The sequence below is a fragment of the Bubalus kerabau genome, chromosome X, assembly GCF_029407905.1.
Source record: "Bubalus kerabau isolate K-KA32 ecotype Philippines breed swamp buffalo chromosome X, PCC_UOA_SB_1v2, whole genome shotgun sequence".
Taxonomy (NCBI): Eukaryota; Metazoa; Chordata; class Mammalia; order Artiodactyla; family Bovidae; genus Bubalus; species Bubalus kerabau.
In genome coordinates, this window is record NC_073647.1 from 126,204,779 (window position 1) to 126,232,616 (window position 27,838).

At 35.4% G+C, this 27,838-nt stretch overlaps 2 long non-coding RNA genes across 3 annotated transcripts in view; one reads left to right on the plus strand and one right to left on the minus strand.

Annotated features, from left to right (window-relative positions):
• Positions 1–337: 337 nt before the first annotated feature.
• LOC129638552 (uncharacterized) overlaps positions 338–27,838 on the plus strand; it is a 62,154-nt gene continuing 34,653 nt past the window's right edge. The window contains exons 1-3 of one of the 2 annotated variants that reach the window (XR_008707904.1): positions 338–629; positions 5,839–5,919; positions 7,409–7,836. This is a non-coding gene — a long non-coding RNA (uncharacterized LOC129638552). Of the gene's footprint in view, positions 630–5,838; positions 5,920–7,408; positions 7,837–27,838 lie in introns of those variants that run through there. The other variant, XR_008707903.1, reaches the window with a different exon arrangement.
• On the minus strand, positions 6,233–9,208 carry LOC129638551 (uncharacterized). The gene is made up of 3 exons (XR_008707902.1): positions 8,982–9,208; positions 8,625–8,717; positions 6,233–7,400 (listed from the first exon to the last, which is right to left on the minus strand). It is a non-coding gene; the product is annotated as an uncharacterized LOC129638551 (long non-coding RNA).

The following is a 27,838-nucleotide window of genomic DNA, read 5'->3' on the forward strand; positions in this document are numbered from 1 at the left end:
AATCTCTTTTAATAATTAAGATAATATATTTACAAGTTCTGGGGATTAGGGCATAGTTTTTGTTGTTGTTCTTTTTTTTTTTTTTTAGAAGAGAGGGTTACTCCCCCTGCCTACCACAGAGAGATAAAAAGATACCTGAGGTTCTCCCTTGATGTTTTCCTAAATTGCTCAGTGGGCATTTCAGAAGTTTAATTGGTCACAGAATTTGAGGAGATAAGTCAGTGTTTGCAAATGATCTACTTGTGTGGTTCAGGGTGGTTGATATGCCTTAGAGTTTTGATATGAAATCAGTTTCTCTAGTATTTACTCTCAAAGCCATAGTTAGATTCATGTGGAGAGGGGTGTGGGAGTGGGAGGAGAGAGGTGGATGGATGATATGGCTCTTCCTAAAGCTCCCAATTTGGGATTTAACTTTTCTTTCTGAAAAATTCTCCATGAATGCCTGCATGCATGCTAAGTCACTTTGGTCATGTCTGCTTTTTACAACCTCATTGACTGTAGCTGCCAGACTCCTCTGTCCATGGAATTTCCCAGGCAAGAATACTGGAGTGGGTTGCCATGGCCTCCTCCAGGGGATCTTCCTGACCCAGGGATCAAACCTGCATCTCTTACTTCTCTTGTATTGTCAGGTGAGTTCTTTTACCACTAGTGTCCCCTGGGAAGCCCCAGGTTACTAGCTGAAACAAATTGGGAATAAAATTTCTTCAGATACAAATGACTAGTCTGTAAGTATGTTTATTTATATGTGTGCACTAAGTAGGTATGGAGGCTAATTGAATTTGACAACTTTAGATTCTGATATAATATTATTTGGTTAGAAAAATGAGTTTTGTTTTAAAAAGTTGAAAATAACTCCACTTTTGAACATGTGGCACTAGCTGAGAAGCAAATTACTTGTTTGACTATATTTGTCTCCAATATACAGCTTGATTCATTACATATGGATTGAATAACACTCTATCTACATTTGAATTAGAAATGAGTAGTTGTGTTGATATAGAACAACACAAAGGCTTTTTTCTTTTCTATTTTGTCTACTACAATTAGGTACTAAATAGTAATACATTATCAGCTGTTGAATCTGTTGGGAAAATAGTTTTTATAGGTATGTGTTAATAGGTACTCACTGGAGAAATTTTATATTTACTCTATAACAAACATAATTTTATTTATATAATGCATATTAAGGGGGAAAATTATTATTGAGTTGTGCCTAGTCGTGTCAAGAAAACCTGTAGTTGAAAAGTACTTATAGCAAAAAGTTAACACTGGTTTTAGAAAAAATCAGTATTTAAACTTCAACAGGGATTTGCAAACTGATATCTGAAATGAATTTTATTTCAACATTAATTTCAGCAAAAATAAATGTTACTCTTCAAGTGCTAGTGAGTAATAGAAGGCTGTAGTTATACCATGTACCTGTGTCCTCCAAAATCTAAATTTCACAGGTGCTTTTTATGAATCATCTAATTGAAAAGGAAAAAAATAAATAAAAAGAAAAAAGTCATAAGAGACCTCCGAATACATTTTTTCCCTTGTATCTGAACAGTATACCAATTAGGTTTTGAGAACCATTATGCTAATACTAGTTAGTTATAGGATTCATTTTGAGATGTTCTCTTAGTGATTGAAAAAAATTAATCTCATTAAATAATTGAACTTCAAAGACAAAATGATAACCTAACTTTGGCATCTTTTTTAGGGATCAGAAGGAGAAGAGATTCTCAAAAAATATGGATCATTAACTTTCTCCCAAAGAAAGGAAAAGGGAAGAGAAAAGAATATGTCTAAGCTGCAATGCATATTAGAAATTACAATATGAAAAATTTGTTCAGAATAATTCCCTTCCACAGCTTCTTTGAAATAGTACATTGAATGGCTTCTCTGAAAATCAAGTTCAGGAAGTTTCTTGTAGTTGTTATACTAATAGAAAAGCCATTACTAGTTGATACTTAGAGACATGTTATCTGGAGAACCATTCTGTACTTAGCTGATTCTGCACCACTGGTTTGAGATCTTTGAGTTTTTCTGTGTTTTAAAATAACTGAACTCAAAGGACATTTAAGCTTAGTACAAACCAAAGTATAGACAGTGAAATATTAGGTTAATGTACTTATAATAGTTACTATAACCCCTATGATCTAGTTTTAGTTTTGCTTGATAAAACATAGATGAATTTGATAAATTTTTTTCATTCAGATAAAAATACTTATTTAGTTCATTTTGCCATTGTAATTTAATTTTGATATCTGTTGAGGCCATTATAATTAGAGGTAGTTCATACCTAAATGGACATTACTTACTTGTTAATGTAATGTACAATGTTGTTATTGTTAAGGGAAAAGTATATTTGAAATGAGTCTAAGTACCTTTTTATTTATTTATTTATTTTTCTTTTAAAATAAATGTTTTATACTTAAACATCCCCCCACCTCAGTGTAGGTTATAACCAAAGGAGTTGCACAAATATCAACACCAACTCAAGCATATATAAGAAACACTTTCCACTATCATAATAATTTAACTGTAAAGAGTTATGCCTTTGTCTCTTTTCAGTTCAGTTCAGTCACTCAGTCCTGTCTGACTCTTTGTGACCCCATAAATCGCAGCACGCCAGGCCTCCCTGTCCATCACCATCTCCCAGAGTTCACTCAAACTCACGTCCATCGAGTTGGTGATGCCATCCAGCCATCTCATCCTCTGTCGTCCCCTTCTCCTCCTGCCCCCAATCCCTCCCAGCATCAGAGTCTTTTCCAATGAGTCAACTCTTCGCATGAGGTGGCCAGAGTACTCGAGTTTCAGCTTTAGCATCATTCCTTCCAAAGAAAACCCAGGGCTGATCTCTTTTAGACTTACATAAAAACAAAAAGAGGGTTTCCTGTTTCACATGTAAGGAGCTTAGTAGTCACTACACCTTCCTAACAGGTAAAAGTTGAACAGACTGAAAAATTAACAACTCTTCTTGGATTTATGAGTAGGAAGACCCAGGGCAAACTGCTGCCCCCACTACTGGAGGGACAAAGAGATGAGTAGATGGAATCACAGCTTATTAAAACAGAGACTCGCAAGCAGAAAACTGCCCTGGGAACCAATACTGAATTAGGAAAACCTGAATGGTAATTGACAAATGCTGGATGCTCCACGTGGACAATTCTGAGAGTTTTAAAATTCCAGGGGGCCTGGGCATACAGAGGCCCCACAATATTGTGAGATTTATCTCCAGGAATTTCATCAGGTTCCCACGGTAGATATCAAAGCGAGATTCTCTCTTGCTTCTGGCAGGGGGAGGAAAAAAAAAAGAACTGTTTTGAAATAGGCCAGAGTACTCTGTTATTCTTAACAAGGCCTGTTCTCAGTAGAAAGAAACTAGCTACCCTGAGCCTTACTTGCTGCCATAATGTTAGAGTCTGATTGACCTGGGGAAAGGGTAACAGCCAATTTCAGTCCACTGTAGCTACCCTGTGCTACCTAAGTGGGGAGAAAAAAAGGAGATACTTTTGTAAGTTCACAGTTTAGAGGCACAACCTTACTAAAAACTGAAACTTAGTTCTAGGACTATAAAATGCTTCCAGCCCCCCATACCTCTCCACCACATTTTAAAGGCCCATTTATTCTAGTTCCTTTTACTCAGTACATCATGTTTGGCTATCAAGAAAACAAAAATTGGAAAGCATGCTAAACAGGAAAAAAAAATAATAATTGGAAGAGAGAGTAAAGGTTAGAACCAAGCATGGCAGGGATATTGGAATGTCAAACCAGGAATTTAAAACAATTATGATTAATATGCTAACTGCTCTAATGAATAAAGTAGACAACATGCAAGAACAGATGGGCAACGAAAGCAGAGGGATAGAAGTCCTAAGGAAGTCCTAAGAAAGAACCAAAAATAAATGCTTAAGGTCCAAAAAAAAAGAAAAAAAAAAAAACTAACAGAAATGAAGAATGCCTTTGATAGGTTTATTAATAGACTACAAAAAACTGGGGAAAGTTATTTGTAGTCTATTTGCCTGAGATTAAGGATATAGAAATAGAAATTAAAAACTAGAAGAGGAGAAAAACAACTAAAGGTTATTTTTTTTTTTAAAAAAGCAGACTATTCAAGGACTCTAAGACAACTGACATATACAAGTATGAACACCATAAGGAAAAGAAATTGAGCAACAAATAGAGGAAATACTTGAAACAATAATAACTCATAATTTCTTGAAATTAATGTCAGACAGACATGAAATCACAGATCCAGGAAGCTCAGAGTACACCAAGAAGGATAAATGCCCCCAGAACTATACCTAGGCAAATGATTAACAAACTACAAAAAAAAAAAAAAAAAAAAAACACATCAAACATAAAGAAAAAGTTCTGAAAGAAGCCAGAGTGAAAACACACCTTACCTACAGAGCAACAAAGAAAAGAATTACATTAGACTTTTCCTTAGAAACTACAAGCACAAAAAGAGTGGAGTGAAATATTTAAAGTGTTGAGAGAAAATAAGCACCAACTTATAACTGAGTACCCTCCAAAGAGATCTCTAAAGAGTAAAGGAGAAATTAACTTTCTCAGACAAGCAAAAGTTGGGGGAATTTGTTGCCAGTAGACCTGCCCTGCCAGAAATGTTAAAAGAAGTTCTTGAGAGAAAAAAAATAATATGTATATATATATATATATATATATATATATATATATATGTTAGAAACTTGGGTCTACATCAAATAAAAGCTTCAAAGAAGCAATGAGTGAAGGTGAAATAACTTTTATTTTTCTTATTCAGATAGTAGTTTATTCCAGATAATAATGCTGATAATGTATTCAATTGTGTATGCTTAAGAATATATCTTATATATATGTATAAGTGAAATGAATGACAGCAATGATACAAGGGATGGGAGATAGTGAGTTAGGAATTAAGAATTAACATTAATAGGAATTAATATTATTATTAATATTTTATATGATAGATTACTTAGGATTTTGTAGATTAAAGTTTTTTGAACAGAGAACATTTTCTTTCTTTTCAGTCGATATGAATTTTTTTTCTTTGCTGGACAACTATAGCCACTAGTAAAATGTTAAATAAATGTATTGAGAGTGACATCCATGCTTTGTTTCCATTCTCAGAGAAAAAACATTGAAAAATTAATCTTTGAGCATAATATTATTTGTGTGCTTTTCATAGATGCTATTAATCAATCAGGCTGAAGAAATTTCCCTCTGCTCCTAATTTTGAGTTTTCACCATGAACAAGTTTTGAAGTGTGTCACATCCTTTTTCAGGCATATTGAAGCATATATTTAGTTTTATCTGTTATTCTGTAAATAAAGTAATTAGATTGTTTGATTTTTTTAAAGATGTGTTTACTTATTTAATTTACTTCTGACTGCTGGCTCTTCATTGCTGTGTGGGCTTTCTCTACTTGGGGGATCAAGGGCTACTCGTGCTTGTATTCCGCAGGCTTCTCATTGTGGTGGCTTCTCTTGCTGTGGGCGCAGGCTCTACAGCACTTCGGCTTCAGTAGTTGCGGTGCATGGGCTCAGTAGTTATGGCGCACAGGCTTAGTTGCTGTGCTGCATGAGGGATCTACCCAGATGAGAGATCAAACCCACGTCCCCTGCATTGGCAGGCAAATTTTTAACCACTAGATTACCAGAGAAACCCAGATTGCTTGATTTTTAAGTGTTAAGCCAATCCTTATTTCCTGGAATAATTTCGTTTGCTATGATATATTATCATTTTATTTTAATTGTTGGTTTTGTTCTATTGATATTTTGTTAATGACATTTCCATGTATGCTCAAAAGTAATGAAAGGTGTAATTGTTTTTTTATTTTAATATCTTTGGCAGGATTTGGTACCAGGCCTCTATGGTCTTCTATAATGAACTCGAGTGACTTTGGCTTTGTGGTTTTATGACAGAATTTCTAAGGTATTTATTATTTCTGCCTTAAATAATAGATATAACCAATGAATCCCTTTAAAATTGCAATGTTCTTTAGAGGATATATATCTTTATTCACATACAATTCATTTAACAGAAGAAAGGCTATTAAGGTTTTCTATTTCTGGCATGTCAATTTTGATTAATTATACATTTTAAATAATTTCTTCAATTTTTGTCTAAGTTGACAACTTTATTGGCATTATTATTTGTAATATTTACCCATATTCATCTTAGTTTGGTAGATTCTGTAGTGACATTTTTCCTTGTTATTGATAATTTTTTTCTTAATAATGTTCTTATGGTTTCATGAATTTTATTTGAATTTCAAAGAACTAAAGTTTGGGACTTTAAACATTTGCATTGCTGGACACTTTCTATTTAACTGGGTTTTTCTCATCTTTATTATTTTTTCCCTTTTATCACATTGAGTTTAATGTATTTTTCATTATTTAGATGAAACTTGTCTTCTTTCCTAAAAATTATATGCAAAGCTATAAATTTTCCTCCTAAATCATTTTTTGCCTTCATCTCACAAATTTTGATGTGTTGTCCTTTCATTATTATTATTCACTTGCAGATGGTTTTCTGTTTTTTCCTTGTCTCTTGAATAGCTTAGATATTAGTTTCTGAATAAATAGTTGTATATTTTCTAGATACTTTTATTGACCTGTAATTTAATTCCATTTTGGCTGGAGAATATATGCCTTAAGAGTTCAGACTTTTAAAGGGTATTGAGATTCATTTTCTGATTCAGCATGTTTTTAATCTTCATAAAAACTTTTTGTGCAGTTGGTGACAGGCTGATGTAAATGACAATGCTCGTTACTGCATACCATTCTGTTGTATATGAAAGTTATATTTCCTAAGGGATTCTCATTGCAACATCTGTTTTAAATACCTTAGCATTTTGAAGCAGTGTGTGTATTCTCTCTCATGCCCAAGTAGGTATCAGTATGTCTGACCTGATCTCTAGATATTTTATAACATATAGTTCTTTTTTATGCTCACATTTTGTTTTACTCCAATCTCATAATATTTTCTGAGACTCATGTTGATGCAGCTTCATTTTTATGCAGCTCACTTGTGAGTGATTAATATCAAGTTTGTCTAGTCAAAAAAATTGCTCTCAGAAGACAGTATTAATAATCATAACAACATCAAAACACACTGCATAAAAACACTTTGATGAGATATTGAGTCAGATAGCACAACTCTTAAATTTAAGCCATCGTGATCTTGATCTGCAATTTCAAAAATCTAAGTCTTGTACTAATAATGACTTTGGCTGGCATAACAGACTGCTGTTGGTAATCACTTATATCTATGTTCCTTTACAATTCCAATCTTCTCTTGCAGTTAAATTGATCAGGTGACTAATTTTGGCCAGTAGAATGTGAGCAGAAGAGACCTTGTAGCCAAAGTAGTTAATTATCTGGCTTGCCTTCTCCACTCTTTTCCTCTTCTTTCTGGAAAGATGTGACAGGGTAACTCAGAGGATACAACACAGCCAACTATCAGCGGACACAGCCTGTGTAACCCACATACAATCATGACATCAACAAGACATAGACTTCTTTCCTGTTAGAGCAATGAGACCACTTGTAATATATTAATAGTTCAATTCAGGTTTGGAGGGTGTTTTATTACATGGAATCTGTAAATGTCCTTAATTCTATAATGCTAACTGCTGCAGTTAAAAGAAAATATAACAGATAAGCTTGTAAAGAATATTTTCATTTTTTTTTCTGAAAGCAAAACATAAAACAAGTGTTAGAAGAAAGATAAGAGAATGTATTTTCAAATTGGGATATGGGCTTCTTCATATATAAAGCACAAAACCAAAGGCCATAAAATAAATGTTTGATAAATCGACTACATTATAAGCCACAATTCTTTGTGACAGATGATGCCACAGAAGTTTTTGAAAAGTGACAAATGTGTTAAAAATATTGACAACTTATTTAAGACAGAAAAAATTAGGATCAAGAATGAAAAAAAAATCAATAAGAAAAAATGAACAATCTCACAAAAATGAACAGAGGATATGAACTGGCAATTCACAGAAAAGGAAATACAAATGGCCAGAAATCATGTTTAGAAAGATGTTTCATCATATTGAAAAAGATGTCACATTTCCCTAGTAATTTGAAGACTAACTGCAAAGTAAATTATACTATTTTTCACTTATTAGTTCAGCAAAAGTTTTCAAGTTAGAGTATAACAAGTGTTGGCAGGATTGGGGTAATAGATTCACGCATTATGAGAGGAATGTAAAATGTATATGAAATGTATATAAAATGCCATTTTTTGAAGGGTAATTGGGCAGGACCAAAAGAAAAAAATTCACACCCTATATAACATGACATTTCCACATCTTTGCTTCTACCTTGGAGAAACATTGGCTCACAGTCCAAGGGAGATTGCACACTTTTGACTGCAGCATTACCTATAAGTAAAACCTGAAAATAATCTAAGACCATCAAACAAAATGTGATTGAATAAACTATATTAAATCCATGCTATGCAATATAACACAATAGTGCTGTAAAAGAATGCTACATATAAAAGAATGAAATTGGAGCATTCTCTAACACCACACACACACACACACACAAAAACTCAAAATGGAGCATTCTCTAACACCACACACACACACACACACAAAAACTCAAAATGGATTAAAGACTTACTTGTAAGACTGGATACTATAAAATTCCTAGAGGAAAACATGGGCAGGTCATTCTTTGATATAAATCACAGGAATATATTTTTGAATCCATCTCCTAAAATAATGGAAATGAAAATAAAAATAAACAAATGGGATCTAATTAAACTTAAAAGCTTTTGCACAGCAAAGGAATCCATAATCAAAATGAAAAGACAACCTATGGACTGGGAGAAAATATTTGCAAATAATGCTGCTGACAAGGGATTAATCTTCAAAATATACGAACAGCCCATGTAGCTTAATATCAGTAAATAAAGGTAATATATTTTTGAAATGTATTGGATATAATATGTATTCAATAACTATAAAGAATGCTTACCATTTTATATGCTCAAAAACTGAGGCTTTGATTTTATAAATCACAATGGCTAAGAGATAGTGTACTCTCACTAGATGATATCAATTATATTACCCTCTCAATTCTGTAAAATGAAAATTTTACATATTCAACTAATTTGTTCCCACTTGCATACCTAATAAGATTGGACTACAAAATTAAACGCAAGTCTTAACTTAAAATCAATGGTTTTAACATTACAGTCAAACAACTCAGTCTTTTCAGCCTTTCTGTATTCTTTTAAATAGACCTGGGTTTCAGTTAAGCCAAGTGGAATCAGGCTAATTTTCCTAACATGTGCTATCTAACCTATCAATCTTTATAACTAGAAACAAAGTAATTAGCCTCTAATTAAAATAAATAAATTTAATTAAAAAAAGAACATTTTAAAAGAACTGGGAAACCAATGATTTTATTTCATTTTCAATTCTCTCAGAAGTGTAGTTTTATTGTAAGACATTAATTGTGAATGAATTTGTACATTAAAATTTATCTGTTGATATATAATTTGATGGATGAACAAGTAGATAACATGCAAAGTGTTAGGAGGTAGCTTTGATAAATGCATATTCCATAAGGAGTTTTGGAGTTGAGGAATCTCTCACCTCTAAAATCACATAACACAGATGGCCATCTATTTACTGTTATTGAAGACCTTATTTAGCTAGGAACTTCCTTACCACAATGTCAAAAATAAGAGCATCTTAGAGAAGACTCATCTTGCCCTCCATCTTCAACCTGATGCATGTGTCCCCAAGGAGTTAAAGAATTTATTGCAATAAAATTTTTATAAACAGAGTAAAATGAATATCTCAGCAAATTTTCCAAATTAGTGATTCTCAAAGTGTCCCTGGCATCATCATCACGTGTGAACTTGTTAGAAATGCAAATTCCTGGGCCGCATCCAGATCTCATGAATTACAGACTCTGTAATTGGTGAGATGGGTCCACTAATTGGTGTTGTAACAACCCTCCAGTTGATTCTAATGCATCTAACATTTGTAAGCCTTTTCTCTAAATCAGCACTGTCCACTACAGTAGACACTAGTCTGAGTATTGAATATTTGAAATGTGGCTTGTCCTTTGGGGATGTGCTGTAAAGTGTAATTACTTTGCAAACAAAGGTCCGTCTAGTCAAGGCTATGGTTTGTCCAGTGGTCATGTATGGATGTGAGAGTTGGACTGTGAAGAAAGCTGAGTGCCGAAGAATTGATGCTTTTGAACCGTGGTGTTGGAGAAGACTCGAGAGTCCCTTGGACTGCAAGGAGATCCAACCAGTCCATTCTGAAGGAGATCAGCCCTGGGATTTCTTTGGAAGGAATGATGCTAAAGCTGAAACTCCAGTACTTTGGCCACCTCATGCGAAGAGTTGACTCATTGGAAAAGACTCTGATGCTGGGAGGGATTGGGGGCAGGAGGAGAAGGGGACGACAGAGGATGAGATGGCTGGATGGCATCACCAACTCGATGGACGTGAGTTTGAGTGAACTCTGGGAGATGGTGATGGACAGGGAGGCCTGGAGTGCTGCGATTCATGGGGTCACAGAGTCGGACACGACTGAGCGACTGAACTGAACTGTAAAGTGTAATATGTGTATATAAGATTTGGATAATGGAAACTATTTCATTAATAAATGTTAACATGATTAAATGTCATATTTTGGACACAGCGGGGTTAAAAGGAATACAAACTCTCTGCCTTATGATGGTTCAACCTACAATTTTTTGACTTTATGATGGTAGGAAAGCAATATGTCTTAGAAACCATACTTTTGAATTATAATCTTTACTTCTCCTAGTTAGATATGGTACAGTACTTTCTCATGATGCTGGGCAACAGAAGAAGTCACAGCTCCCTGTGTGATCATGAGGGAAAGCAACCAATACACATACAAACATTCTGTATTCATGCAACCATTTGGTTTTTCACTTTCAGTATGCTGCTGCTGCTGCTAAGTTGCTCCAGTCGTGTCTGACTCTGTGCGACCCCACAGACAGCAGCCCACCAGGCCCCGCCGTCCCTGGGATTCTCCAGGCAAGAACACTGGAGTGGGTTGCCATTGCCTTCTCCAATGCATGAAAGTGAAAAGTGAAAGTGAAGTCGCTCAGTCGTGTCCAAGTCTTAGCGACCCCATGGACTGCAGCCTACCAGGCCTCTCCGTCCATGGGATTTTCCAGGCAAGAGTACTGGAGTGGGTTGCCATTGCTTTCTCCGCACTTTCAGTATAATAGTCAATAAATTACATGAGATATTCAATACTTTAATATAAAATGGGCTTTGTGTTAGATGATTTTGTTCATACATAGGTTAATGGAAATGTCCTGAGCACATTTAAAGTAGGCTAGGCTAAGCTAGCGGAGAAGGCAATGGCACCCCACTCCAGTACTCTTGCCTGGAAAATCCCATGGACGGAGGAGCCTGGTAGGCTGCAGTCCATGGGGTCGCTAAGGGTCGGACACGACTGAGTGACTACACTTTCACTTTTCACTTTCATGCATTGGAGAAAAAAATGGCAACCCACTCCAGTGTTCTTGCCTGGAGAATCCCAGGGACGGGGGAGCCTGGTGGGAGGCTGTCTATGGGGTCAAACAGAGTCGGACACAACTGAAGTGACTTAGCAGGCTAAGCTAGGGGCTTCCCAGGTGGCTCAGCGGTAAAGAATCCAGCTGCCAATGCAGGAGATGCAGGAGATGTGGGTTCAATCCCTGTGTTGGGAAGATCCTGCAGAGGAGGAAATGGCAACCCACTCCAGTGTTCTTGCCTGGAGAATCCGGTGGACAGAGGAGCCTCACAGGCTACAGTTTATGGGGTCACAAAGAGTCAGACATGACTGAGCAACTGAGCATGCATACTGGCTAAGCTATGGTGTTCAGTAGGTTAGTGTATTAAATGCATTTTTGATTTATAATATTTTCAGCTTATGTGTTTATCTGTAGATAATCTCATTATAAGTTGAATAAGTTTTATGTATTATTACAACTAATTTAACCTGTATTGTTTTACTTTTTAAAAATATGATTACTAGAAAATTTTAAATTTTATGTGTGGCTTGAATTCTATTTCTTGTAGACAGTGTTGCTGGAGAAAACCCAAGCCCTCAAAATTTCCTATCTAAGCCTCTAAGTGCAAAAAGATCTTCTCTGTCATTAATATCCCCATTAAGGAATCATTTCAATTCTTGATTTATATGCACAGGTTAAACTTTTGAGTGCCTTTCATCTGAACCTGAAAAATCTCGGCTCTTTCTGTTTCAACCAAGTTGTCACAAATTACAAGATTTTTCCATACCATGGCTATTGTGAATAATACTGCAATGAACATGAGAATGCAGATATCTTTTCAATATTCCATTTTCATTTATTTTGGCTATATACCCAGAAATGGGTTTGCTGGATCATGTGGTAGTTCTATTTTTAATTTTTTGAGGAACCTCAACATCATTATCTATAGTAACTCTATCAATTTATATTCTTACCAATGGTGTGCACAGGTCCATTTTTTTTCCTACATTCTACCAACACTTGTAATCTCATCTATTTGATGGAAACTCTTCTAACACATGTGAAGTGACACCTCAGTGTGGTTTTGATTTGCATTTCCTTTATGATTACTGGTGTTGAATACCTTTTTATGTACCAGTTGGCAATTTGTATGTCTTCTTTGGAAAAATGTCTATTCAGTTCCCATGACTGTTTTTAATTTAATTATTTATTTTTATAGTGATCTTAGGGAAAAGCTTTCAAACTCTCAACATTAACAGTAATGTTGCTTGTGTATTTGTCTTATGTAGCCTTTATTTTGTTGAGGTATGTTCTGACTACAATCAATTTGTTGAGAATTTTTATTGGATATTGTAAAAGATATTGTATTTTCTCAAATGATCTTTCTACATGTATTGAGATAATTATGATTTTTATCTTTCGTTTTGTTAATGTTGTGGATCACGTTTATTGACTGGTGTGTATTGAACAACCCTTGCCTCCAGGGAATAAATTCCACTTGATCATGAGTTATTGTCTTTTTAATATGCTGTCGAATTTGGATTGGCAATATTTTGTTGAGAATTTTTGCATCTGTATTCTTTAGGCATGCATGCATGCATATTCAGTCATGTCTGACTCTTTGTGACCCCATGGACTTTAGCCAACCAGGCTCCTCTGTCCATGGAATTTTCCAGGCAAAAAAATTGGAGTGGGTTGCCATTTCCTTCTCCAGTATTCAACAGGGGTATTAGCCTAGAGTGGCTTTTCTTGTATTGTCCTTATTTGGCTTTGATATTAAGGTAATATTGTCATCATAAAGTAAGATTGAGGTTGTTTCTTTCTCTTCAGTTTTTTGCAAGAGTTTGAGAAGAATTGGCATTAATCCCTCTTTAAATGTTTGGTAAAACTCACCAGTGAAACCATTTGCTCCTGGGCTCTTTGTTGGGAGGTTTTTGATTACTGATTCAGTATCCATGCTTTCCTGGTGACTCAGTTGGTAAAGAATCCACCTGCAATGTTGGAGACCTGTTTTCGATCCCTGGGTTGGTAAGATCCCCTGGAGAAGGGAACGGCTACCCACTCCAGTATTCTTGCCTGGAGAATTCCATGGACTGTATAATCCATGGGGTCACAAACAGTCAGACACGACTGAGTGACTTTCACAGTCACTATCCTTACTCATTATTGGTATGTTCAGATTCTCTCTTTCCTCATGATTTCAGTCTTGATGGGTTTTATGTTTTGAGCAATACACACATTTATTCTAGATTGTCCAGTTTTTTTTTTTTGATTGTCCAGTTTTTTTAATGTATAATTGTTCATAGTAAGTAGTCTTTTGTGATCTCATGTATTTTTATCATTTGTAATATCTTCTTTTTCATTTCTGATTTTATTTATTTATTTTTCTTAGTATACCTAAAGGTTTGTCCATTTTGTTTATCTTTCCAAAGCACCTAGTTTTATTGATGTGACCCTGGTCTAGTGATGCAGGGTGCCAAATTCAGGGCCTCATGGTGTCATCTTGTCTGTGTGTAGGAGTGATGTCTCTTCAGCTTAGGCTGCTGGGTTCCACTGCATTGACAACCTTATAGTCCTTAGTGATTGCCTTGGGTCCACATCCAAAGTAGCTGCAAGGGCTGTTAGGACCCACAGTGGTGCCCTCAGGTGCTGTAGCTATGGATTAGGGCAGGCAGATTTTGTGGCTGGAGCTGATGTTATGCACACATTCAGGTGTGGGGGGCCAGCTGCAGGTGCCTAAGTAGTGGATCAGTTCAGTTGCAGAAGTATATGCATAGTAGTGGGGGCCAAGGCCTGCAGCATATGCGGTTGCCATATACGGGCTCACTGGCAGCTCTGGGGACTGGCTGTCAGCATGTTCTCCCTTGGCTGCTTACTTTCCCCCCACTTGCTCACACTATTGTGGAAGAAAGCTGATGATGTGTATCAGGCTGGTAACATTCAGGTACATGGCTAGTGTAGCTAGTCTTGAGTGTGTATGCAGTGGTGGGAGTGATCTGAGGGATTCTAGCTGAGTGTTTTGTACTCCTGAAGCCACAGACGCCTAAGCTGGCTGCTGGTCCTTTTCCTGGTCTGTGGCAGGGGCATTAGGGGAGGGAAAGGGCTGGGCAAAATTAGGATGGCTCATGTTTTGCATTCAGTGGGAGAGACGTGAGCTTGCTTCTGATGTGGTTCACAAGCTCCTAGGCTCTGGCTGGGTGTGAAAGGGAGGGAGCAGGATGGAGCTAAATAGATGGCACCCAGGACTGCAAATACCTGTGGAACGAAAGGCTGTAAAATCTGCAGAGATCCATGACAGCTGTGCTGGTTATTGGTTTCATCACTGGTGGAATCTGCTGAGTTTGTCTGCAGAGCTGGTCTCTGAGCCACAGTCATTCTTCATGACTGCTATTAATAGGCCTTTCTTTTCTTCTGTATTTGTAGGTATCTCTATATATCTCAGCTTCAGCAGTCTGGGTGGGGTAGAACCAAAGTGGGGCCTTTCTGTGTTGCCCCAAAGGCTGCAGAAACTGGTTGCTTACCATTCTTTTCTTTTTCTAGTGAGGAGAACGCTTCCTACCTGGGAAATTCCCTTTTGGTGTTGAACAACATCAGCTTGGGAGATGGGACGATGCAGGCAAAATGCATCTGTCTTTTTTCTCTTTTTGTGCATTTTTCTCTGGTTTTTGGTGCTACTGTGTTGCTAAAATTTCTTAATAGGATGCCAGAACTCTCCCAGAGCAGTTTTTGTTTGTGAATAGCTGTCTAGCTACTGAGTTTTGTGGGTGGATGGAGAGGAAGGGGTTTCCTGCCTTGCCATTTTGGCCTGCTGTAATTGCATTTTTAAAAGGATATTTGTAAAATGTTTCTAGTTTTCTAAGATTGTCAAATGCCCACAATCATACTTTTATTATTGCTGCAATTGATTCTCAAAAATTTTATTCTGTAATATGTACAACAGAACTCATAAGGATTTAACTTGAAACCTTGAAAAATAAGAATTTGTTTATCATTTACTTTTTATGAGGAAAAATTCAGAATATTGAAGATACCAGAGAATTTTCAGTTATAGTACCAGAATATTCTCTTGCTGTATATTCAGTTCAGTTCAGTTCAGTCGCTCAATTGTGTCAGACTCTTTGTGACCCCATGGACTGCAGGACACCAGGCCTCCCTGTCCATCACTAACTCCCAGAGCTTACTCACATTCATGTCCATTGAGTCGGTGGTGCCATCCAACCGTCTCATCCTCTGTCGTCCCCTTCTCCTCCTGCCCTCAATCTTTCCCAGCATCAGGGTCTTTTCAAATGAGTCAGCTCTTTGCATCAGGTGGCCAAAGTATTGGAATTTCAGCTTCAGCATCAGTCCTTCCAATGAATATTCACGACTGATTTCCTTTAGGATGGACTGTTTGGATCTCCTTGCAGTCCAAGGGACTCTCGAGACTTACCAACACCACAGTTCAAAAGCATCAATTCTTCAATGCTCAGCTTTCTTTATAGTCCAACTCTCGTATCCATACTTGACTACTGGAAAAGCCATACCCTTGACTAGACGGAACTTTGTTGGCAAAGTAATGTCTCTTCTTTCTAATATGCTGTATAGGTTGGTCATAATTTTCTTCCAAGGAGCAAGCGTCTTTTCATTTCATGGCTGCAGTCACCATCTGCAGTGATTTTGGAGCCCCCCCAAATAAAGTCTGGCACTGTTTCCACTGTTTCTCCATCTATCTAAATTGCTCTAAATTACTATGTCACTTAGGGTCCAAAAAAAACAATCTTTGTTTTTTCTTGTGATAGACTATAGATATATACCATAAGAGCTACAAAAGAAAAAGTGAAGGATCTAAGACAGGAGAGAGAGATGCTAAGGTAGGAGCAGGTTTTTTGTTAAAGATTCACATGTGGATCAGTTTTTTTCTTAATTCAATCTGCATTTTTCTTCAGAAAACATGACAATATGACCTAGTGTATTTTTAAGGCAATCCTCAAAATGCTCTTTAAACAGACTATAAAAACTAAATTTCCACCAAAGTACTACCTAAATAATAATAAAGTCTCAGAATTTTTAATCAGCATTCCCCAAACCTCACAAATTGTTGCAGAACACCTCACTGGTCAGACTCTCTGGCTTTGCATCTCTCTGCTAAGTCACAGGAAGTCAGTGAGTGTTGATTACATATGGTGGAAAAGATCAACTTAATAATTAAAAGGCTGGGTTTTTACACCAGTGCCTGCTCACATCTTTTTGCCTATTCTAGTCTAGTCTATTTAAGTCTGTGTGTGTGTGTGTTAGTCACTCAGTCATGTCCAACTCTTTGTGACCCCATGGACTGTAGCCCGCCAGGCTCCTCTGCCCGTGGGATTCTCCAGGCAAGAATACTGGAGTGGGCTGCCATTCTAGTCTATTCAAGTCTAATCTATCCTATTCTATTCTATGTATGTTTGTATGTATGTATGTGTTTGTGTGTGTGCATGCATACACCCTACTGGTATCACTTACTTCGGTTTTTATTATTTTACCTGTGGTTACTGATCAGTTGTCCTCCTTCATTTGTATACTAGGCCACAGTGAAGAGTCTCATACATATTTCCTGTCCATGTGCACACACACACACACACAACCCACATTCTTACACACTCACTGTTCTTTTAATGCACCACAGACACAGGTCTTTTGAGATATTCTGGTGATACTTCCAGGGGCAAATAAAAAATAGAGAAATAGATGTTAAAAGAATAACAAAAAGAAAAATAATTGTCAGCACTGAAACATGTATAAAAATAATATTCCCCTGATGTCATGATAATATAAATTAAAATATGCCAAATACTATCTCTAGCATACCATTTTTACTCTGTTTCTCTAAGTCTCATTATTATTTCCCTGAATTTGTTCCTCTTTTAATCCTGGAGTTAATTTTTTAGTTTGTCTGTCTTTAATAAGTATACTGATACTTATAGAGAGAATCTGTTATACCTAATAGTGAAAATCTTACACATCTGGGCATGGTGGATCATTAATGAAGAAGAACTGTAGGTATTAAATATGCATAAAATTATAATAAATAGCCAGAACCCATATCTAGTTATGTCTTTTGCTAGTTATATATCCTGGGGCAAATTATTTAACTCTCTTAGTTCCTGTTTCCTCAACTGTAGAATGGAGAAAAATAATATCTCCTATGTAGAGTTACCATGATACTGAAATAAATTAATGCATGTAAATCACTTTGTTAAATTCCTGAAACACACTTGATAAATCTAAGTTTATTTCATTATTATTACTTGTTTAATTAGATGCAATTATATATTCTACAACTGGAATGATAAACAACATAGTTCATGTGAAAAGATGAGATGTAAATTTGGGAAAGCTTTCATATTTTGAATGAAATTAATTGAACAAAAGCTCAATGATGAGATGAAAAATCTTGAGAGTAAAATAAAATATGGAGACTGGAGAGCCAATGAAACAAACTGAAAACCAAAATAATACAAGTACAAATCTAATAAATGAGAAAAATTAGAAACAATATGCCTAGATGAAAGTAATTTCTATCAATAGGAAAAGCCTTTGTATATCCTTGGAATGGAGAGAGAGGGAGATAGAGACACAAAGAGACAGAGACAGAGATAGAATAATTAAACCAATCAGAGAGTATATTTGGACACCAATTAATAATGAACCAGTATAAGGATAATTGACATCCCTAAAGAAAAGATATCCATGAACAAAACATAAAAGGCACTCACAGGTATAATACAGGAAATTTTAACTAAAATGAAGGGAGGAATGAATCTATAGATCAAAAGAGCAGATCGTTTATCAGTGAAACTCATTCAGAACAATTGACCTCAAGGCATATCCTGTTAAGTTATTGAATCCCAAGGATAAAGACAGCATTCCACCCCAACCTGGGTATAAAAAAAAGCCACTGACTAAGGGAATAATAAAGTATACCATAGAAATCTCCATAGTTACACAGAAACTAAAATAGAAATGTACAAATACCCTTAGTGTTTTGAAAGAAATAAAATATGTTCTAAAATAATTTATTCATCCAAATTGTCATTCAAAAATAAAAGCAAAAAGCAATATTACATTACAGATGACAGAATGCACATTGAAGAATTTAGGGTCTAGAATAGTGAAATCTAGTTGACCTAGAAATGATAAAAAACAAATAACTTCTGAATTGGAATGTTGGGATAAAAATGCCTGGTGGTATGAATTGATTCTCTTTAAGTTATAACTCTCAACAAATTGAAATTAAAGTTAAAAAGTAAATTTATCTTAAAACAAAGTAAAAATGAACTAAAACTATTGTTATTATTAAACATCTATACATTAAAGACCTATATCTTTAAAAGCCAGAGTTAATCCTACTGATAATTTTTCTTAACCTTAGTTGAACTAATAGTCCAAATTATAAGGAAGTATTTATCTAAAGTTTATTACTTTTTTCAGGTTTATGTTCATGTCATTTCCTTCATTTTTCTATTAAATTCAAGGAAGGCTCATGTTATTTTCATATAGCATACAAGGTATGTGTTTGTTGCTCTGTCATGTTTGACTCTTTGCAACCCCATGGACTATAGCCTGCCAAGCTCCTCTGTCTATGGAATTCTCTAGACAAGAATACTGGAGTGGGTAGCCATTCCCTTCTCTGGGGGATCTTCCCAACAGGGAGCAAACTCAGGTCTCCTGCATTGACAGGTGGATTCTTTACCATCTGAGCCACCAGAGAAGCCCATATAGTGTATATCTTTTTAAAAACTGTCTATTTTTCTACCTACCAGTATATGTCTCAATTCTTCTATGTGTATGGAAGAATAAATAAATGATTGAAAGTATTCACCAGATAATTATCTAACACCTTTGGAAGGACTTAAAATTATCTATTTCTTCCTTGTATTTCATAATTTTAAAACTATTATTTGAATTTTTACAATATGCTTCCCAGTTTTCCATAAGACAAAAATTTAAATTGGTTTTACTATTGCTAGTATTGCTGTTGCTATAATTTGTTATAGTACAGGATATAGAGAAAATAAAGGAGTAGTATTCATGGGAGCCTATGAGGTTTTAGGAGTTAAGCCTCATTTATTTGGTACCCATGTTTTAACATGTGATACAAACTGGTAGGGAAGTGAATTTCTCCCTACTTATGAGTGGAACAGTGCTTCTGTGACAATTCAGTGTTCCTACTATAAGATGTATCTATAAATGTAATACTTAGCATAGATATCAGAATTGTGAATGTTAGGATTTTCAGCAAAGACATCAGAAAATCAGCTTCATGTGGCTTCCTATATAATAGAAATTGATAATGTAGCTGGAGTGATCATATGATTTCCATAATTAGCATTTTCATAAGCACAAGTATAAGACCTTCCTTGTAGTATCCTTGTCTGGCTTTGGAATATGAGTAATTCTGGACTTATAAAATTAGTTTGGAATTGCTGCCTCCTCTTCAGTTTTTGAAGATTTTCAGAAACAGAAAATTATTCATTATTCTTTAATGTTTGATAGAATCCACCCATCAAACCATCTGGTCCTGGACTTTTCTTAGTTGGGAGGTTTTTGGTTACTGACTCAATCTCCTTACTCATTAGTCTGTTCAGATTTTCTATTTCTTCATGATTAAGCCTTAATAGGTTGTATGTTTCTATAAAATTTTTTCCATTTCTCCTATGTTATCCAATTTGTTAGCATATAATTTTCACAGTAACCTCTACCTTATTTTTTTGACAACAATTGTGACATCTCTTCTTTGTTTTCTAATTTTATTTGAGTCTTCTCTTTTTTCCTTAATCTAGCCAAAGTTTTGTCAGTTTTGTTGATCTTTTCAAAAAACAAGTTGTTAATTTTATTGACATTTTCTATTGATTTTTAGTCTCTATTTCACATATTTCAAAAATAGACAAGTGAGATGACATCAAACTAAAAATCTTTTTCACAGCAAAGGAAACTATCAACAGAGTTATAAGGCAACCTATGAAATAGGAGAACATATTTGAAAACCATACATCTGATGATAAGGTATCAATTTACAAAATATATAAGGAATTCCTACAATCCAATAACAAAAAAGAAAAAAAAAGAGGCAAAGAACTTTTATAGACATTTCTCCAAAGAAGACACACAAATGGCCAACAGGTATACAGAAAGTATTCAAATTCACAGCATCACTAATCATCAGAGGATTGTGAATAAAAACCTCAAGAGATATCACCTCACACCTGCTACAGATGGCTATTAGCAACACAAACACACACACACAGATGCACAAAAATAAAAGATAATAGGTGTTAGCAAGTATATGAAGAAACTGGAACCCTGTATTCTGTAGTTTGTTGTTGTTAGTTACTCAGTTGTGTCCAACTTTTTGAAACCCCGTGGACCATAGCCAACCAGGCTCCTCTGTTCATGGAATTGTCCAGGCAAGAATACTGGAGTGAGTAGCCATTTCCTTCTTCAAGGGATCTTCCCGACCCAGGGATCAAACCAGATCTCCTGTACTGCAGGCGTATTCCTTACCATCTGAGCCATCAGGGAAGCCCATTCTGTTGGTAGGAATATAAAATGATTAAGCCACTATCAAACACAGTATAAAGTTTTCTTGATAAGTTAAAGAACTACCATGTGTACCATATGATCATTAATACCACTCCTGAGTATCTACCTAAAAACTGAAATCAGGATCGTGAAGAGATAGCTGTACTTCCATATTCACTGTAGAATTATTTGCAATAATCAAAACATGCAAGGAACCCAAATGTCTATCAACAGATGAACAGATAAAGAAAATGTGGTATATACAAACACGGGAATATTATTCAGCCTTAAAAAAGAAGGAAATCTTACCAGTTGCAACAAATCGAATACTTGGAAGACATTGTGCTGAGTGAAGTCAGTCAGTCACAGAAGAATAAATACTGTTTGATCCTACTTATATGAGGTATCTAAAATAGTCAAACTCACTCTCCTGGAGTAGGAAATGGCAACCCACTCCAGTATTCTTGCCTGGAGAATTCCATGGACAAGGAAGCCTTACAGGCTACAGTCCATGAGGTTGCAAAGAGTTGGACCCAACTGAGCAACTAACACACACATAGAAGCAGAGAATAGAATGATCACTGCCAGAGGATGGGGACAGGAGAAATGGAGAGCTATTTTTCAGTAGATATAAAATTACAGTTATGCTAGATGAGTATGTTTTAGAGATCTGTTAAACACAGTGCCATAGTGTACAGGGAACAATGTGGTATTGAGCACTATAATCTTGTTAAGAAGATAGATCTCATATTAAGTGCTCTTGCTACAAAGAAAAATACAGCAAGAGGACACAGGAAATCTTTTGGAGATGGTGGAAATATTTATTACCTTGACTGTGGTGATGGTATCAAACATAATTTTCTAGATCCAAACACAGAAAATGTGTACATGAAATATGTGCATTTTTGTATATCAAGTATGCCTCAATAAAGTAGAAAAAATTCTATTGAATCTGTAGGGATTATGTAAAAACTCTGTACATGTACTATGCAAAGCTGTTTATGTTTACTTTTTTTAAAATGTCGGTAAATTTACCTAATGTTTTTCTACTTTGTTAAATTCTGAGTCTTGAGCATTCAGGGAGTTGTAGTAACCAGAAAACATGGGAACAGAAAAACAATGTACAGAATGGAAAAACAATACACGTCTTGAGTATTGTTTATTGTACATTTTTCTGGTTAAACAAGAACATTGTCTCTGCTAGCTATCTCTTAGTACTGATGATTACCATTTTAAATAAATTTATAAATAGTCTAGTAAAATGCTTACTTGTGTCTCAGAGGCAGACTGCCTGACTACCCAAACCTCAGCCTTTACAACTACTTATGTGCTGTAACTGTCTGAACAGCTGGATGAGAACATAGAAGCTGGCAAGCAGCCACTGCTTCCCCTTGAAGTCCCAATGAAAACAGTCCCACAGCATTGAGGGGAAAGTAGCAACTGCAGATTTGTCCTACAGCAGACAGTTGCTATTGAAAGTCTTCCAAACATTCTTTATGTTGTTTCTTGCTTCCCCAATTTATGAAACTCACCTATAAATTATTGCCATTTTGGAACTGTTTTTTAGTCTGCACCTTAATTCATCCCACCAGGATACTTATTCTTTGAAAACAGTAGGATGTTTCTTACCCTCAAACTAATAATAATAAAAAAAAAACTTTCCTGTTATCAAAGCTAGAAATGTAGGAATTTTTACCTCAAAACTATAATTGCTTCCTGGTTAGTTATTATCTTTTTGGAATTATATGTGTAAATATTATCATTTTTACTTTTGTGTATCTTTCCTCTGCACCCACTGAAATTCTGAATCAATTCTTTAAAATAACTGAATATCTTAATACTTGATTCTTTGTCAGGTACAGAGACTCCCTTGTATATGAACCTTCAAGTTGAGAACTCTCAAAGATGCGAACATGTGTTCACATGTTCAGTCACATAAATTAGTCCACATGTCTGGCATACATTGTTACATGTGAGCATCCTCTACAAGTGCTTGTGCTTTTGTGTACTTTGCTGTACAGTACCGTATAGATTACAGTAGTACAGTGTCTTAATTTCAAGCCCAGCATATCAAGAAACAAGTGTAAAAGCTTACTATTTTTGTGTTTCCTTGTTTTTTATGTATTATTTGTGTGAATAGTATTATGAACTTATTATAGTTCAGTACTACATAGCTGACTGTATTAGTTGAGATACCTAGGCTTATTTTTGTTGGACTTATGAACAAATTGGACTTACAGACACACTCTTTGAATGGAACTTGTATGTTGAGGACTTGCTGCTACTGCTGCTGCTAAGTCGCTTCAGTCATGTCCGACTGTGCGACCCCATAGACGGCAGCCCAACAGGCTTACCTGTCCCTGGGATTCTCCAGGCAAGAACACTGGAGTGGGTTACCATTTCCTCCTCCATAAGTAAGAGGACTTACTTATGTGTTATTTATAAGACCTGTCAATAAATTGTCTTAAAAAATCATCCTTTTAGTTAAGTTGAAAAAACTAACTTCAGAATTACAGAAATGTTACAAAAATAGTACAAAGCATTTTTGTATGACTTTCATCTAGATTCCTCAAATATTAATATATTGCCACATCCTCTCCTGCTCACTCTCATGTTGCAGACACAATGCCTATACATTTCTAAATATTTCAGAATTTCCTTTAAAAACATTCTCTTATACAACCATAGTACATTATCTAAATCAGAGAATTAATATTGATACACTACTATTATTAATTTAGTGACCTTTCCAAATTTCATCAATTGACCTCATGTTCATTATAGCAAAAAAAAAAAAAAAAAAAAAGCATTTTTTTTCTTGGTTCAGGATCCAAACGACACACATTTAGATGTTATGTCTCTTAAGTCTCCTTTTGGGAAGAGCTCTTATCTTTGTCTTTCATGACCTTGATATTTTTTGAAGTGGGCAGGCCAGTAATTTTATAGAATGTCCCTCATGTCTTTTATTCCAATACTCTAGAGTAGACTATTATAAGATAACCAAGCATATAAAATCTTCCTCAGACTTTTATTAGCAATTGTATTAGTTTAATATCTGTGAACTTTCCTTTAAGGCTTGGTTTATATAGGCAACTGCACTCAACTGTGCAGCAAAATTTTATAGTGTGCCTACTGTGTGACAGGTATTCTGTTACAGATAACAAGTGTTTCTCTAAAAGATGGTACTGCCTTTTAGCCACACAGGTCTTTACCGAAGCATATTTCTAACTGTAGTAATATCTCTCTTCGGGGAGTGAGCTCCACCCGTGGCAAAGGTCATGAGGAAGGAGGCTTGGCATATGCAAAGGCGGGATCGAGCCTCAGGAGTCTCCCTGGAAATTCTCAAGCATCTACCCCCAAAACCAGAGTCTGCCTACTTTCTGCTTTGTGCTCTCACCTACACCTCTGACTTTATAGGGGGCTGTCCTCCACTACCTCTCTCTGAAAAAAGAGTTAACTTACAGCTCCAGTTAATAATTCCTGGGTGTGACAGTGTTTCAACCTACAAACTCCTTTGGAAATCCTCTAGCCTGCCTGAATAGGTTTTTCCGGCCACATGTGATTGCTCAGAGCCTCCCAACTGTGAGAGGCATGAGATGTTCTAAACTGTCTAAATACAGATTCCTTTGAGCAGTTAAAAGATTGATTAGAAATTTTATTGGTGAAGGGTTTTTCACTTGTTGGGCCAATGTTTGCTGCTAAGTCTCCATATCCTTTACCTGCTGTGTCCCTGGCAGTGTATTGATTAATATAATTGGTGTAAGTAGTAGCTTTAATGTTTGTAACCTGGGACTTGAGTTAATTCTTTTTCTTGTTATAGCCCACCACACCTTTGCTCTGTAGGAATGCAACTTTATCTAATGCTTTTGGAGGGTGGCGCTTGACCAATCACCTTTAGAGAAAAATAAGTTTTCTGAAGAAAGGGTCTTAAAATGTTAACAGGCCTCCGGGCCAGATGATGCAAATCACCTAAACTTTTGCATATGATAAGTTTGCAGGAAGAAAGCCTGGCTTACTGCATGACTCTACCCCTTCCCCCATTATCCTCTATGCATAACTTAAGGTATAAAAACTACTTTGGAAAATAAAGTGCAGGCCTTTTTCATGGAAACTTGGTCTCCCCATGTCATTCTTTCTCTCACCTTCTGGCTGAATTATTCAGCCTCTTTTCTCCACTGAATTTCCTCACTGAGCTATCCTTATTTCAACCTCTTTTTTCCACTGAATTTCCTCACTGAGCTATCCTTATTTCAGCCTCTTTTCTCCACTGAATTTCCTCACTGAGCTATCCTTATTCTATTACTCTTTATATCCTTAATTAACGTTTAATTAAGCAGTTGTTTCCTGATCCTCGCCTACGCCGTCCCCGCTTCGAATTCCCTGGATCTACCAGGGCTGAACCCCAGCATCTCTCTTCTCCTCCGATAGTTTTGAAGAAAAGATGTGCAATAATTTTTTTTTTTGCTTGTTTATTTGTTTAGATTTGGTTCACACAGTTTTTTTTTTTTTAATTGTTATTGTTGGGTTATTTGTTTTTTACCTTAACCTAATGTTAATTTTTGAAGTGTAAAAACAGAAGAAATTCTCTTAGTAAGTAAGTAGACTGGATGTTCTGATATAGAGGAAAAAAGAGTAGAACGATTCAATCCCTACCTATGCTTTTTAAACAGATCTTGTCAGTCTTTAAGCTTTCTAGAGATAGGAGGTGTTTTTTTATGTACTTGGCTTGGACAGTGATTCATATTTTTTCCTCTTAACTCTATTTTGAGTGGTCAAATTTATGGTGAAAAGAGATATCTTACAAAGAAGATATCATTTTGGTTAAAGAAAATTCATGTGAGCTACCCTTGAAAGCTGAATTGCATAAATTCCAAAGGACATACTTCTATGTAAAACAAGTATGTATAGTACTTGATTTAAATGCATATTTATAAATAGAACATCCCATTGAATTCTGCTTGGATAATCCATTAAGTTGACTCTAAAATCTCAAGAATTTTGAAATTCAATGTCAATATCAATTGTTTAAAACATAAATAAGATAATTTAAAATATATGAAATAATTATATAAAGTAGTAACTATGGAGATGGTTTTATATATTGAAATATATGTACATTTATATATATTCAAAAATAATAGGTAGATAGATGTCTCATAAAATATAAATGTGGAGCATTTTACCAAGTGGAAGAATGTATTTTACAGCAGGGAGTAAAACAGTATCAGAGTATTGATGGGACCATTATCCTGCTTTTTCTATTTGCATACAAGATTTTTCTCCCATCAGTACCCCATACAATTTAAAATAAGTGAACAGCAAGACTATAAGAATTCAGAATATATTTAGACAATCTCCTTATTCATTAAAATTGATTACTGCTAATCTCTTGCAGCAATAATCTTCAAATCTATGACAAAAGATCTCAAACAGTAAATCACCCTTTAATTGCTACAGCAATTTTTGCATAATAATTCCAAGGAAATCTAAATGTGATTATTGTGTTTAAACATTATTTTCTATTCTCAATGAAAAGCAAAAAAAAAAAAAAAAAAAAGAGCACCAATACCAGCTCCCACGTGTACTGAAAGCCCAGTTTCTTAGTTGTGTGTTCCTGAAACATGAATACATTTGTTGAACATTTTAAGGAATTCTATAGAAGAATTTGAGAATCTCTACCCACTGTTTAGCTCTAGGAATTTCTTCTTATCCTTGATCTGAATTTAAACTACGGGTTTCCAGGTGAATTTCAGTTGTGTCATTTGTCCTACTCTTTGTACAATAGGTTCTTCCAATATCAGGATCCATGTACACTTCCAATTCTGGGACGTTTTCATTCATGATTTCTTCAAATATTTTTAATCCAACATTCTTCCACCCTCCCATTCAGAAATCTTAATAGAGAAATGGTGGAACTTCTGGATCTATTTATGTCTTCAGAATTTTCTTCTGCAATTTTCTTTTTCTTATATTTTGTGCTCTGCTTTAGATACTTGCTACACTTGACCTTTCAGCCTACTCATCTGTTCTTCAGTTGTGGTCATTCTTCATTTTGTTTTCATTTAGCTAAAAGCCTGTGCTAAGATTTTTAATCTATTTCAACATTATTTCTTTTAAAAATGGCAATTTGTTTTTCTTCATAACTGTCTATTATTTCATGACTTTTTTCTAATTTGTAACTAACAAAACGGATATGATGACTTTGTTTTTTGAGGGTATTAAAAGCATTTCTTTTTAGGCCTGAACAACTTACTCTAATATTCCTAGTGCCCCAGTATAAGTGTCGTCTGCTGTTAGGGGGTTTCTCTTCCTGCCATTGGCCTTATTAGATAACTGGTGTTTCAGACTTAGGCTCTCACTTTCCAGTGAGAATATTTTCTCAAGCCTTCTTGTAAGCGTCCTGGATTGTGACTACCTCCAGGCCATAGTAGCCTAAGCTCTAGTGTTATAGTACTCACGTTGGCCCTTTTTCTCAGGGGACATCACTGCTTATCTAATTGCTTTGATTTCTTTGTTGCTTTTGTTGTTTTACTGTGTTTATGGAATTGCCTTTCTGTTTCTTGATACAGTAAAACTGTATGTGTATGAGAGTGCATAATATACATCTTATCGTATACATGATGCTAATTTGAATGCAAGCAGGGAAAATTCAGTGTCTACAAGTTTGAAATATGAACCATATTATCTTTGATATAACTATGTGTTTTTAATATCATATTTCAGTGTAGAATTGTCATGACAGCATGTTCCAAGGCTTGTGTAATTTCTATGGTTATTATTCATAACATTACTTGTGT